A 14479-nucleotide genomic window follows, 5' to 3' on the forward strand; every position below is an offset into this window, starting at 1 on the left:
CTGAGAAGGATTGCCTACAACAGAAGTCTGTTCTCTGCTCCACCCTTGGCTTCATCATCCCTGCTTCTGCCAGAGACAAAACATGAGTCTGGGAAGGATGCTGATCTAATGAGGGTCTGCTCCACTTTACTCTCTTTTTAATTCTCTTGTGTCTTAATCTCACGTGTTATTTTAGCATAAATGACACAAAGAGGAGGGACATTCTCTGACTGGCTTCACACGTATCAATATAACCAGCAAAATGATTTTCTAGCTGATCTTGAAACTCTAAGCCTTTTTAAAATCCTGACATTGATGGGACAGAAATCTTTAAATGCTTTAAAAGTTCAAACCTTTGAAAAGACCTATACAATTTCTATTATTTTTATTTTAAAAACGGCTGTAAATTAAGAACCTAGATGGGAGGTGATGTTTTATAGAAAAGACGAGAAAAAGACAACTTGACTGTTTTCACTTTGTTTTGAATTTTTGTAACTAACAAGCTATTCTGGCCTTTAGGATACTTCTAGTTTCATAAGGTTAAAAATACGAAATACATTCTGCTTTGCTCAACGAAAAATGCATTAATAGTTTTCAGACTCCAAACACCAAATATGACAACTCTCCTTGGGTCAGCTAAACAATATCAATAAAGTGAGTATTATGTTTAGTCAAATAACAATAAAAACTAGAGCAAATCTAGGACAATAATTTAATGCAAAGAACAAAGAGGAAAAACATTGTGCAATGTGAAGGAAGTGTGGTTCAAATGAACAGTTATCCCTTTAATAGTAATTCCCAACTCCATTTGTCTGGAATTATTTTATGGCATAACTTTGGTAATGCTTCCTTTTTTGTTCTAGACTTTGCTTCAAGAGTCCTTTGGGGATGAAATAAAAATGGAGTTTATACTAGGGAGTGAAGTCTAGACAACATAGAGGCAGCACTGGCTCCATGGTGTGTCACCTCTGCAGTCACACAGTCTCTGTGCTTGATTGAGTGACTTGCTGTTGTTGTCTTGAAATTGCTAATAATGTTGGAAGAAGGTGAACTGCATTTTCATTTTGCAGTGGGCCCTAAAAATTATGTAGTTGGTTCTGCAGAAAAGCTGTATCAGTACAGGCTCTGTTGAGATATCATCAGTGCCTCACAACAGGCTAAACCAATGGCTGGCACATTTTCTGTAAAGAACCATGAGGTAAGTATCTTGGGTTTTTCAGTTATGCTCAACTCTGCTGTTGTAGCTTGAAAGCAGCTATAGACGGTATGCGTGCTAGTGAGTTTTGTAAACTTTGTTACAAAAAGAGGTGGACTGAATTTGGCACATGGGCTGTAGTCTGTCAACCTGGGTGCTTGATCTTAGGCTACCAAGAGATTGTCAAAGGGATAGATAGGTGGGGTGGCAATATTCTATGACCCTTAGGCATGGAACACTTTCACAATTTTTGCCATAATTGAACTATTCATACTATTGCTTTCCTAATAGTTAATATTCTGCAAAAAGCTTAATGTGTATTACAGCATTTTATAATCCCAACAGCCTCGTGAACTATGGATTATTTTCATCCTCATTTTGCAAAAGAAACCACGTTTCAGAGGATAAGCAATGTGATCAAGTTACACAGTGAAGACCTGAGATCCAGAGTCTGCAGGGATGGAATGAGCTACATTCCATCATCTGGTGGGCTGGGTGGCAGGCAACTGGCTGCTGGTACTGTTTGGAAATACTGACATATGTGAATGCTTTATTTATTTGATTTTTGAAGTAAATAAAATATTTAAATATTTTTTAAAAATACAAGTGATGGCAGATTCAATATCGTCAGCCTTCTAGTAACATCATCCTAACTCAGCAGCACTGCTTTCTTAATGAGGGGAATTAGAGCTTAGAACCCTCCCTTGTATGTGCCCTCCAGGTACCCATGGCAGGAGCTTGTGCAAGCGTCACCCGGCCCATGCAGCCAGCAGAGAGCCAGATGGGAAGTGCTGCCAAAGGTGTTAGCAGTAGGAGGGTGATGGGATTTGAAGGATCTTTGCCATTCAATCTCTCTGTGGGCCTGAGGCTGGGGTCTCAAATGCTGCTACGGTTCCTTTCCAGTAGGCTGATAGGTGTCCCCCAGGCAGACAACTGAGTGACCCTCAAATACATACACTGAGTTCTCAAAATCTACCTCTTTATAAATTCCCATGTCCCAAACAAACCTGAAACATGATTTCTTGTTATAGACGTGAGATTGCTGATTCAGAAGAACGATGATGAAAGAGAAGGCTAAAATCAGAGAAAATCCTTCTCGGTTCAGAATTTAGTCATCACCATCGGGAGGGGAACAGGCACCCATCACTTTCCCGATTCCCACTGGAAATAACCGTGCATTCCCTGGGGCCAGGAAGAAGAGCCTCTGCCTTACAGGTGCCTTTTGTGACTTCTTAGAGAAGTACCTTCCTCAGCTCTGGGAGAATGGCTTGTTTGTTCTGAGCCCTGATACCAGTACGCAAAAGGAAGGTTCTAGATGAGAGGTACGCTGGTGGTATCAAAAGGAAGAGAAAGTTGAACAGCAAGTAGTCTTAAAATTAGGCTAGAAAAAATTCACATTAAAAGATCTTTATGTACTTTTTTCTAGAGCTATTCAACTATCGTTAAAAAAGGACACAAACCCCAATTTATTCCCATGAAATCTTGAGCCCAGAAACCATTTATATTATCATTAGAAAATCAGCACTATAAATTCGGCACCTAAGATAGACAGCTAGAATCAGCCCCATGGCCAGGGGGTTACCATGGAAATTATAGTCTGGTTTTTTTTAAAGCAGTGTTGAGTTGATAGAACAATGATTCCAGATTTTAAAGAAGTATTTATTTTTCCCACTCAAAGAAAAGCAGGGACACTTAAAAGTAGGTCAGTCAGAGTTCTGTAGGGAAGCTTGATGACAGAAATAGAAATGGAGATATACTGTGACCACATTTCTGAGCAGTTTCAACTCTCTGGACTAAGCGATGTCATGTGTAATCTCAAATGGAGGGCCGAGCAAACCAAGCATGCATCTGTTAGTCCATTATCAGGACTCTTGAGAAACTGTGGTAACCAGGCACAGGGCAGGTGAGTGGCTCTTCCCCACTCATCCATCTCTTTCATCTCTTCACCATCACGTTCTGTTTTTTTTCTCTACCTTGCTTTCCATTTCCCCTCTCCCTTTAGCCAGCAGAGCACGCCACGGACCTCACAGCATCTCCCAAGAGGGAGGGAAACGAAGCCTAAATGTGTGAAGGTGCTTCTAGTGAACAACTAGAATGACCTGTTTTCTCTGACTTAGTTACGGAGAAGGCCGACTGGAGAACAGTGTGGTTTTAAGGAGTGGAGATGATACGGGCAGGGTAGATGGAGGTGTGAGTTTAAATACTGGGGGACACAGCTGCTCCCCTTCAGCCTCACCATCACCAGAACACAGTTCCCCATCATTCAGCCACAGCTGGTCTGCTCATGCCTTTGACAGAAGTACCCTTCTGGTACCTGAAGGTGTGCTGAAACATTCTTTCCCCATCCTCACTGAGGCAGGAGGACTGGAAAGATAGGAATAGAAGGCCCAAGAGGCATTCCTTAAGTATCCTACTAGGTAACCTTCTACTCAGATCCGCCTTGGGAACAGCTTGTTACATTCGTCCATGCCCTAAATACACGGTCAGAGACACGAGCGGTGAAAAGGCCAGGAATCCACCTGTGAGGCTGAGGCAGGCAGGGATGGGGAGGTGTTAGACCTGCATCCCTGAGGGTAGGTGCCCCCAGAGACAACATGCTTGTGAAGATGGGAAGACAGCTAATTTGGGGTGGTCAGTTCCAAGGTGCCAAAGAAAGCATTCTCCTTGCTCAATGGACACATCCTTGTTTAATCCTAACAAATCTGTTTGTTATCTATTGCTATGTAACAGATTGCCCTCAAAACATCCAACAAATGCTTATTATCTCATAATTTCTATGAGTCAGGAATCTGTGTGTAGTTTATGCAGGTCCTCTGGCACAGGGTCTCCCAGGTTGCAGTCATGGTGCTGCTGGGGCTGCAGAGCCTCAAGGCCTGAATGGGGAAGGTCTGCTCCAAGCTCACTGTAGTGGCTGTCAGCAGACCTTGGGTCCTCTCTGGCTGCTGGCTGAAGACATCAGTTCCTTGCCTGTCATAGGGCAGGGGCTTCCCTCAGAGAGCAAACAAGGGGGAGAGCCATAGATAGGAAGATAGTGTGAACAAGATGGAAGCCACAGATGTTTTGTAACCTGTTCTTGTAAGTGAACTGTATCCCATTCCTTAGAAGTGGGTCCAGCCCAAGGCAAGCGTCAGGGATTATATAAAGGTGTGAATACCAGGAGGAAAGGATTACTGGGGCCATTTTAGCTGCCTACCACAGATAACCAACTTGATGACCAATTGTAGTCTTCAGATTTAAGTCCAAATGACTTTTGGTGCCTTCAAAAACCAAATCCATCCTCAAAGGGTAAAGATGTACCACCATGGAAGATATTAAAAGACAAAACTGTCATGGCCTCTTAAAGTGTTAAATATCTGATGAATTGAAGATTTTATGTCCAAGAGGACAACACTCTTTTGGGTATATAAGATCTGATGACTGTGAGCTCCATCAGTTCCATCCACATCACATTTTCGCTTTCACGACTAGGCTTTTTGCATGTTGGTAATTAGCAAAAATAAAAATATTCTGTTTTCCAAAGTGAAAGTAGATTCCTTATGTGAATCTAACCCCCTTGGACTTCTGGAGTCCTTGAAATGGGCAGGAAAGAGAGTGATTCCCTATAGTCATTTGGTTTGGTCATTTGAGCCCCCAGGCAGGCAGCAGATTGGGGTTCTTGAGTCCAGTTCCTCTGTGCTGCTGTATCTGAGCCTACTACAGGCTGGCCATGGCATGGAGGCAAGCGGAGCTAGCATCAAGACGCATAGAAGCAGACTGCAGAGTCTGCTTTGTCCACCCTGCTCTCTGCAATGATCTGTTGCTTAGAAAATGTAATCCTCCTGGTTTGAAAGAAGGGAAGTTCATATTTAGAAACCTGGAGATACCGTGAACCAGGAAAAAAATGGCATCTTGATTTGCTGGGTGCACCAGGTCCTGTTGGCTTCTGGCCAAGCTTCAGGTTGCTGGTCAGAGCTATTCAAGGAATGCAAAGTGGAGAGTCCAGCTCTCCTGATGGGAGTCAGAAGCAAGGCTGATTTCCTCAGCTCACACACCCTGAATCCATCCCCAGTAACCCACTCACTCTGCCCCAGCCGGGGCTCCAGAGTTCCACCTAAGCCAAATTCCCCATTTCGTCTGACTCGCTCCTAGTTCTAGAGATTACGTCAAAGCTCTGTTCTCAACACAGGTTTTTTATTGATTGGGTCTACTTCTTTCTGTCTCCAAAGATAAGTTATATGTAAGCAAGATTATTAACAGGTGGGGTCAGGTTGGAAGGCAGAAAGTTTAACTCACTAGTGACTACAGTGGGCCTCTGGGGCTACTACCAGGCAGGAGGAAAGGAACACACTGGAGAATGCTCTGGTTTTCTTGCTGGGGTGCAGAGGAAGAAAGAGACAGTCCAGTCCAGTATCTCCCAGGAGCCTGGGAGCCTGTGTCGGGAGCTGGATCCTGAGGGGCTCCTTGGATTTCTGCTCCCAGTCAAGAGAGATGGTGGGAATTAGCATCTGGGTGAGAGTGGAGGGACCAAGTACTGGGGTTCAGGAATTTTTCTTTTTTTAAAAAATAAAAGTATGTTTTCATGAACACAGTATATGTAGAAGTTTTATTTTAGGTAGTGGAGCAGATGTGCGTATGTGCATGTGTGTATGTGCATATGTATGCATGGTGGTACATGGGCACGTGGTGCCCTGTGGGGGACTGGAGGTCGCCTTGCATTTGTTTCTGTGTCTTAAGGTCAATGTAAGAAGTCTGTGCTGAAAATCTCTTATTAGTTTATTTCCTCTCTTGCACTGAAAGCCCACAAAACACGACTTTGGATCTCTTTCCCCCGAAGCTAGAAGATGGTGCAGAACAGAAGGTCAGAATCAGCAAAAGCTGCTCACAGTTCCTCGTGTCTCCACTCCTAAGACTCTCAGCTGTGTTTTAAACAAGTCAACGCTTGCTCACCAGCCCGCTTTGCATTCTTGAGCACAGGGTGCCAGAGTCATTTAGTTTGAAGAGCACCAAGGCTCAGGAAAAAGAATCCGCTTAGAATCTATCACGCCTGTGTTGGGAAAAGAAAGAGGAACAGGAATGCTGAAGTCTGAGCTTTCATTCTGACAAGATCTGTAAAAAGAACCTCTACGTTTCTTTTCTTCTCTTTAACTATGATTACTGCATTTTCAGTGTGCATTGTTATTAGGTCTTAGACTGCACGATTAATGGATACATCACTTCAAGAAAGGTAGAAACCAATTCCAATAGCAGAGCAAAAAAAGATCAGCTATTCGCAGTCAGTCTCTGCTTCCCCCTAAATGTGCCACGACTACTAAGAGGAGGTGAGCAGAAAGGAATAACCAAACCCTGAAAGGATGGGAGAGAGGGAGGAACATAAAGTGTATGTAGGTCCTGTCACGTGACTACATTCGCATCTTGACAAACATCTGTTTTATCAATTCTTTTGGACAAAGGAACATGTGTTTACAGTGTGTCTACATTTACAAAGGTATTCAGAGATATGAGTTAATTATTGTCAGAGTTCTTATTGAATTTTTGCCTCAATGTCTAGCCCATTTAGCATAAGTTAGGCTTGCTCTAAATTGACACGTATCGGGCTTCCCTGGTGGCGCAGTGGTTGAGAATCTGCTTGCTAATGCAGGGGACACGGGTTCGAGCCCTGGTCTGGGAGGATCCCACATGCCGCAGAGCAACTAGGCCCGTGAGCCACAGCTACTGAGCCTGCGCGTCTGGAGCCTGTGCTCCGCAACAAGAGAGGCCACGATAGTGAGAGGCCCACACACCGCGATGAAGAGTGGCCCCCGCTTGCCACAACTAGAGAAAGCCCTCGCACAGAAACGAAGACCCAACACAGCAAAAATAAATTAATTAATTAATAAACTCCTACCCCCAACATCTTCTTTAAAAAAAAAAAAAAATTGACATGTAGCAAACTTGACCTAATGTAAAGCCACTGCCACAGGTCACTGTGACATCTGGTTGTCAACACAGACTGAGGAGCCTTTGGTTCAGGGGCTGGCTGAGAACATGCTCTCTCCTCACTGAGTGTGACTTGGCTTGGGGCCTGAATGTCCTTCCTTGGAACTGGCCACAGAGCTTTGGAAACTGAGAGTCCCATTTGGAACTGACAACTCATGCTCTGGGCAAAAGTAGTCCCAACATCAAGTCTTCTAAAGAGTATGAAAGCAAAACTCATTTTTTCCTCCCTGAATAGAGGAAATTAAGTCCAAACTGTTAATGCTTAATTCCAACATCCAACGGAGAATTGAAATTTAGCATCAGCAAATCATCAAATATTTATGGAGTGCCTTCCCAAGTACAGGACATCGTTACAGGTGCTATGGGGAGTAGAAAAATTGGAAGACATGATTTAAGCCCTCAAAAACCATATACTCTTTTTGGAAGGTGAGGTACACTCTATAATGGGGCATTGTAAAATGAGATCAAAGGATGGCTTCAGGGTTTCCATGTTTCCCCTGAAATTATGTGCAAAACTTTTGTGTACATGTATTTTTTCAGGGGAGAATGTCAAGGGTTTTACATCAGATATTCAAAGGGACTCATTTCCTAAAAAATATCCAACAACTGGGGATCTACTCATTATTTATTTGTAGTAAAAATGAGAACTAACATTTATTATTGTGCTTGCTATGTGTTAGGATTTATTTTAGGCACTTTACTTTTGACTCATTAAATTGTCACAATAACCCTAGGGGGTAGGGATTATTAGTATTATTATTTTTTACGATTAACCATTTCATTTATAGGCATTTACTTATTAAGGAAAGATACTAAAGAGCACTAGACCGACTGTGAAATCACTTAGAAAGTTCTATGAGAGCAGAAACCATATGGACTCTTTCCATTTCATCCTACCACCACTATATGCAACCCCAACTCAGGACCTGTGACTTAAAGATTTTTTAATTTTTGCACACAGAGGTTATTCTAAACAGTGATTGCAGACTGCAGCAACAAGGCTGTAACTCTACACTCTTACTCCATGAATGCATCCTGGCTTTTTGTTCTCAAGATATATTTCCAAGATGAAATGGCCTAAATTGCTTATATATTATAATTAAACCCAACAATCACTTTGCATTGAGAAAGCCAAGTAATTTTATATTAAACAGTAAATAGGCTTAAAATGACCTTTGGGATTGGAAGGGCTCAAACTGATAAAATTGAAAGTTACAGCCTATCTTAGTTTCCCATAATCTCTTAGGATTAGTCAAAAGCAATGCTCAAGTATACATAGTAAGGGAAATAAACAATTACAGAGAAAGAAGAGAAAAAATGAGGGTGGTTAAAAATTAACCTACATGAAAAGAATTTTAATATCCTGCATTTCATGCATCTGTAATGAAACCACAATTTTGTAGGTGTTTCATTCTTTTAAGATGAAAAGGTTTTTAATATATATTTGGACAAGGAATGATATCTATATCCATATATCTATATATCTATATCTACATGTAGATATATATGCTGGTTTTTAAATGGGTAAAGATAAGCTATATTGACATAGTGAAGAATGTGCCAGTTTCGGCAATACAGAAGGACTGAACGGAAAAAGCATTTAAATTTAAATCAGTAAACTACACTTCTGGTTCTAACACAAACTGTGTAATCCTAAACAGATCAACTTAACTCTCTGTAGGTCCTTTTCTTCTCTTGTGTTTCCCACTTAGAGAAGTTCCTTCAGCATTTGTTGTAGAGCTGGTTTGGCGGTGCTGAATTCTCTTAGCTTTTGCTTGTCTGTAAAGCTTTGATTTCTCCATCGAATCTTAATGAGATCCTTGCTGGGTAGAGTAATCTTGGTTATAGGTTCTTCCCTTTCATCACTTTAAGTATATCATGCCACTCCCTTCTGGCTTGTAGAGTTTCTGCTGAGAAATCAGCTGTTAACCTTATGGGAGTTCCCTTGTATGTTATTTGTCATTTTTCCCTTGCTGCTTTCAATAATTTTTCTTTGTCTTTAATTTTTGCCGGTTTGATTACTATGTGTCTCGGCATGTTTCTCCTTGGGTTTATCCTGTATGGGACTCGCTGTGCTTCCTGGACTTGGGTGGCTATTTCCTTTCCCATGTTAGGGAAGTTTTCGACTATAATCTCTTCCAATATTTTCTCGGGTCCTTTCTCTCTCTCTTCTCCTTCTGGGACCCCTATAATGCAAATGTTGTTGTGTTTAATGTTGTCCCAGAGGTCTCTTAGGCTGTCTTCAATTCTTTTCATTCTTTTTTCTTTATTCTGTTCCATGACAGTGAATTCCACCATTCTGTCTTCCAGGTCACTTATCCGTTCTTCTGCCTGAGTTATTCTGCTATTGATTCCTTCTAGTGTAGTTTTCATTTCAGTTATTGTATTGTTCATCTCTGTTTGTTTGTTCTTTAATTCTTCTAGGTCTTTGTTAAACATTTCTTGCATCTTCTCGATCTTTGCCTCCATTCTTTTTCTGAGGTCCCGGATCATCTTCACTATCATTATTCTGAATTATTTTTCTGGAAGGTTGCCTATCTCCACTTCATTTAGATGTTTTTCTGGACTTTTATATGGTTCCTTCATCTGGTACATAGCCCTCTGCCTTTTCATCTTGTCCATCTTTCTGTGAATGTGGTTTTTGTTCCACAGGTTGCAGGATTGTAGTTCTTCTTGCTTCTGCTGTCTGTCCTCTGGCGGATGAGGCTATCCGGGGGTAGAGATTATTATTTTTCCATTTGTCAGATATGAAAACTGAGACTTTGAGAAGTTGCTGAGTCCAAGAGCATGTGATTAATAAGTGGAAGTTGAGGATTTGGACTCGGATTTATTTGACAGCAAAGTCTTTGTTCTTAATCTCTGTGACATATAGTAATCAAAATATGTGAGAACTGGAAAGCAATAAAGGATCAAAGTAGAAGAGATGGCAGAGGAAGAGAAGCTGAGCCCAAGGAGCAATGGCAGGGAGGGCTACGTGCACCAGAGCAATGTGCTCAGGAAGGAGGTGAGCATGGAATGGGGCCTGTAGAAAAGAGAGGGCTTTCACATTCAGTGCTCAGGACGTGAGATTTTGAATTTAGAAATACTTTCCTGCAATCCCAGTTAGTGACAGCTGAAATTCTTTGCCTTAACAGTTTAAGCCTTTAAGGGTACTTCTATATCCAACTCAGCAAATAACTTTTTGCACTCCCACAAGGGCAAAGCAAACGGCCACGCTCTGGGGTCATATAACAAGGTGAGGAAGATGAGGCCCTGCTCAGAAACTTGTGAGGAGACCCATGGGAAGAGAATCCTAACCAGAGGTGGTGAAGTTCGGGAACATAACAGAGGACTACGGGCAGCAGTCCTGGGTCTGGGAGATCAGGCTGATCTTGGAGCACTGCTGTCCGGGCTGGGTGTGGACAAGCAATTAGGGCTTTGATGGGGGAGGGGAAGAGGGCTGCAGGGCTGAGATCTGAACATGCCTGCCCTTTGCCCCACTGGTCTAGTTCCAGCCTTTTCTGGACTTTATGACTCCAAGTACTGTCTGTAGGTTCCAGCTCTTATCACTATTGTCAAGGGGCATTAGTTGACTGAATTCCTCTGCTGGTATTGTCTTAGCTTGGTCCCATGAGCCTCTGGAGTGTGAAGCTGGGCCTATAGGCACAGCTCAGCATTACTGGGGGTGGGGTGGGGTGGGCAGTAGGCAGGGACAGCCTTGGTGTTCTTGTTTGAGATATTTATTTATTTTCCCCAATGAGGCCTCTTTTTCAGCAAAATCTCCTTACTTTTAACCCAAGTTGCCAGAACTGGGCCTTTGCCTCTCTAAGTGACCTCTCCTGAGGAGGGTTTCCATACTTCACGATGGCTGTGCCCAATCCAGGGCCCCCATGACAGGCTGTGCATCCTCAGATGTGGTGCTGCCCCCTTCCTGGTCACCGGTGTCCCTGAGTTTTTTCAGAGAGAGGCTCTGTGAGGCTCCCCCATGCTTTACAGTCCTTCCAACTGTGCTAACAAAGACCAGACATTCCAAACTTAAACCTTCACCCCATTTCTCCAAAGGTTTTTCCTCACCAAATTACAGGTAGACAGGGGGAAGTGGCCCAGAACTTCAACCTGTGTCAGGAGCTGCCTCGCTCTACTCCCCAGGTACACCTGAGTTAACTTCACTCCAGGGTCCTTCTAGGTGTCCACGTACAATGGTAAATGGTCAGTGCAGTTCATCTGGATTTGGTTATTTCTGATCAAATAAACCTTGGATTTCATGCAAGGGTTACACTGAGGACGCCTGTGTGAGTGTCCTTATAGGATTTGTCTCCAACAGGTGACCATGGGCTGGTTCCAGGAGCCATGCACTACACTAGCACTTTCTTCCACTTGCCCTGAGCCTTTGGGGATGTGGTTTACCTCGCTAGTCCTTGCCTTCCTCACTTAAGCTGCACAGGTGTCGGTTAAGGTTCGCTCCAGGACTAATAACCTATGAAATTATAGATACCATTTTCATCTGTAAATTGTAAAAGCATACATTCAGCTTAAGCTACTAACCTTTCCTCTCACTGAGTCCAGTGGTCCTTATAGAGAAACAAGCTGCCCTCTCTCAAAGGAGCTCTGTAGTTGACTCTCTCCCTGCTCCTTTCTGTGCCTCTTTGTGTGTATGTGTGTGTCTCTACGCCACCCCCCCCCACCACATACACACAAACACACAGATACACACAGACACACCCCATCTGAGGCTCTCATAATGGGATGGGCTATTTAGTCTTCCTTTCAGGAAACTCTGTCATTTGAGTGGGAAAGGTCTGCAGTCTGGGATGTCTGGGTCATGCGTTATTAGGAAGAGAATCTAACTGATCCTCCCCTTGAATAATAACTGCTTCTCTCTAATACCTTCTTTCTTCTCCTTACAGTATCCTTGCCTATAGCAGTCTTGTGAAAGAACTCAGAGCACAGCGGACTTCAGAGACATTCGCTGTCCCAGCCAAAGCTGCAGCGACCTGGGTCTGGTAGAAAGTCTACTACTTTTGACTAATCATTACTCTCCAGGCCTAGGTGGCCATGCAGAGGGCAATGGAGAATGCTTTGCTCTCCATATCTATATTCCCCTGCCAGGGCTGGAGGGAGCATGGTAGACCTCTAGATGAGCCAGACTTCCTCCACAGACATTGGAGAGCCTTCTCTGGGTACAATGGGAGGTTTAGAATATTCTAGTTCAGTGTGGTTGGACCCAGGAACCTGCATTTCCAACAAGCACCTCGTTTGATTCCTACGGAAACTAACTTTTCTTCTTAACATTTATCACTGGCTAACCTTATATTAGGTAGTTATCTGATTATTGTCTTCTACCCAGCACACACCCCTCCCCAGCTTTAGAACACTCCATGACTACAGAAGTTTGTCTTTTGATTTATTGTTATATGCATTCGCAGAATCTGGCATGTACAGATGTTCAATAATTACTTGTTAAATGAATTAAAGTCTGAAGAATGGTGCTCTCTTGGGATACTGTGAAATGCTGAGAAGTGTGCATTGCTTATAGCAAAATTTCCTTCTAATATGTTGTGATCTACTTGTATGTTTGTACCTGGAGGTGGATGGGAGGAAAGATTGGTGTCAGCCACTGCACTGCCCTAGGATTCACGGCATGGGTTTGAGCCACATCAATGTGATAACTCTCCATTTTAAAGTAGTCCATTTGCACTGGGGGCCTATATGTTTCCAAAAATATTATTTCTGTTAAAACCCTACTTTCATGTTGAATCTATTGAACAGGTCGTTTAGAGTAGAATAACGTGCTATCGGGATCTGACTGTAAATCCACCTCTGGATGAAGCAAGTGGTTGGGCAGACATTGCAGTATCATGGCAGTGAAACATAAACGTGCTATGAATATATTCTATTAACTGGCTTGTCAGGCTAGGCAAAGCTCAACTGTTCACATAACGGTTGTATATTTTATTAAAGTCTCAAATAAAAACTCTATTTTTGAGCTTTCTAAGATCCCAACAAAGGAAAATAAAAGAGATGTTTCATCTACAGACCCAGAAGAAATATCAGAGTGGCCCGCCAAGCTCAAAGTAGGCAAGAATGTGGCCACTCGAGCCAAGGTGAGCTATCATAAATTTAAAAATGTGTTCCTTCCACTTGAAAATGGCTTCCTTCTGTCGCTTAAAGGAAGAGCTGATTCTTCCAATGCAGACATGCTCCAGCTTTGGAAGAAAACTATAAAGTAAATTAAAATGCCCACAAGATATTTACTGCTCTTAAAAAAATGCTCACCAGCTTCAAGATCTTTCCAGCACGCCTCGCACTGAGGCTAAATAGATGAAATTGTGTAGCTACAACCAAACCTCATCTCCAAGCTTACCTGTAAATAGTAACTCTCAAGCAAAGGGATGAGACAAAGAAATAACTGGAGAGGAGAGAAAAACAAACCACATGCCGCTTTGATGAGAAACATTTAAATGCAGAATAATGAGCAAAGAAAGGCACCAGAAAAGAAAATATTTTGATCGCTGCACTGTGTCAGAATCATCCTGATAATAGTGTTTTTCCCGTGTTAGCGAAATGGTTGTGTCTACTGAAGTATTCTTTGCATGGAAGTCATATGGTGAAGCCACCTTGTATTTAGGGAACAAGACTGGTCTTGGAAATGAGGCCATACATGTCATCAGATACAACACTTCCCTCATTGATGTGGGGGGAAGACATTTACAACCTGAATCCAGGACTGAGCTGGGTGTCCACTGAGGATTCTCTTAGGCCTCAATAGGGATGAAGACAAGGCCATTTGGACACCAACTCTTATGTAGCTAAATAAATAAATAAATAAAAATGGGATCTTTCTGTGGCAACAGGCCAGAAACTGGGAAGCAAGGAGCCTTGAAAACTTGTGTACACATTTTCTATCAATATTGCCTTGCTCTACAAAATACTCCTGATTGGGTGAACAGCTTCTCACAACTTTGATTTTTTTCCTATCATTTTATTATAGAAATAAAGGAGGAGGAAGAAGGGAATGAGCATTTATTGTCTACTATGTGTCCAGAAAGTTCCATATGTGCTCTAAAAGGTCCCAAATTCTCCTGCCTTTGGAGTTTCCCTTGAATGGTCAACGAATGTAGACGGAGACTCCATCCCACATGATCTCATCTTCAAGAATCTCTTCTTTCTTAATAACTCTAAGTCTTGCCAGAAAATGTGCCCATATGCCCTCTGTTCTGACCTCTGTCCCCTCTCACCCTGGACTTCTCCTCCAGCCATCTCTCTACACTCCTTGCCTTCTGTCATCAACCCTGCTGTCTTCTCTCTACCCAGAGGCACTCCAGGTGTGAATAAAGGCCTTTCTCTTTTCCCAGAAAGCACAACTACCAC

This window comes from Neophocaena asiaeorientalis, unplaced genomic scaffold, assembly GCF_003031525.2.
Source record: "Neophocaena asiaeorientalis asiaeorientalis breed wild unplaced genomic scaffold, Neophocaena_asiaeorientalis_V1.1 scaffold399, whole genome shotgun sequence".
In the NCBI taxonomy this organism is placed as follows: domain Eukaryota; kingdom Metazoa; phylum Chordata; class Mammalia; order Artiodactyla; family Phocoenidae; genus Neophocaena; species Neophocaena asiaeorientalis.